Raw genomic sequence first — 1,207 nt, 5'->3', positions numbered from 1 at the left:
TCTGAAAAGAAGATGGCCACGAGACCTTCTAGTTTAAATTACTGTTTGAAGTACCACCAATGGGTGGTTCCTTCCCAAGATTTTCAAGTCTATATGAAACATACTACATATTTACCTATTGTATTATTTTGTACAGTTGTAAATTACAATAAATAAATAATTTAAAAAAAGAAATATTGGGTTATTTTAGGAGCTGCATTTTTAATGCTAGCATTCCAAACTTTGATGTTATATAGTGGTTAGATAAGTACAGTTTTTATCTTACATTTTGTAAATAACTATTTTCTTAATAAATGATTAATAATGAATTTGAGAATAATTTTATAAAAGTAAAATAGTTTAGGTGCTGGAGTTGCAACTATTTTGATATTTCCAACTTATTAATGTTGTGCGTTCTGGCTTTCAAAATTCCATGCTGTAAATTTTCTATTTTAAATAAATCACTCAGCACTGGCTCCATAGCATTCAACTCAATATCTAAAAATTCATTCAAATAATTTTTTCTACCATTATTAAGATTTTCATAAAATGAAAATTTAAGGTGACGAATTTTGTATGAGTATACTCGTAATTCCTGTTAGACATTAACTGAATCGGATATCCAAGGAAAAGCATTATACACAGTAGCACATAAATATTTATATTTTTCAATAACATTTAATGTTTTACAGATTTTTTTTATTATTGTTGTTGGTGAGACAATCATGGGATTTGATTCCAGAGTTGTCAAAAAAAGGCATATAAGGCGGTTTTATTAGTTATTAAATATTTTTTTAAATATATTAGCCACAAAACAAATAAAAGGTTCATTACAATTGAAATTCTATTTTTTTGTAAAAATGTTGTAAATCTACAAAAAGATATACTAGAAGGAAGTAAAACTAGAAACAGGTGCGATAGTTCCAGTACCTTAACATTTGATCTGATTGCAAACTCTGTAAAGAAAAAAAGTAGAATTTAAATAATAAAAAACTGACATATCTGAAGAATAATTATAGTATAAGTAAGGCAATAATATATGTAAGGAAATAATATAAGTAAGGTAATAATATAAGTAATTCAATAATATAAGTAAGGCAATAATATAAGTAACGTAATAATATAAGTAAGGTAATAATACAAATAAGGAAATAATATATGTAAGGCAATAATGTTAGTAAGGAAATAATATAAGTAAGGTAATAATATAAGTAAGGAAATAATATAA

General features: G+C 24.9%; 1 long non-coding RNA gene across 1 annotated transcript in view; it reads right to left on the bottom strand.

The window, feature by feature from the left end:
- Positions 1-624: 624 nt before the first annotated feature.
- Positions 625-1,207, bottom strand: part of LOC136796956 (uncharacterized) — a 5,905-nt gene continuing 5,322 nt past the window's right edge. The window contains exon 3 of the long non-coding RNA XR_010844745.1: positions 625-935. This is a non-coding gene — a long non-coding RNA (uncharacterized lncRNA). The remainder of the gene's footprint in view (positions 936-1,207) is intronic.

Source organism: Halyomorpha halys, unplaced genomic scaffold (assembly GCF_000696795.3).
Source record: "Halyomorpha halys isolate HHAL.00 unplaced genomic scaffold, Hhal_1.1 Scaffold1122.1, whole genome shotgun sequence".
In the NCBI taxonomy this organism is placed as follows: Eukaryota; Metazoa; Arthropoda; class Insecta; order Hemiptera; family Pentatomidae; genus Halyomorpha; species Halyomorpha halys.
Note: the sequence above shows the minus strand (reverse complement) of the source record. Positions and strands in the feature narration are given on the sequence as shown.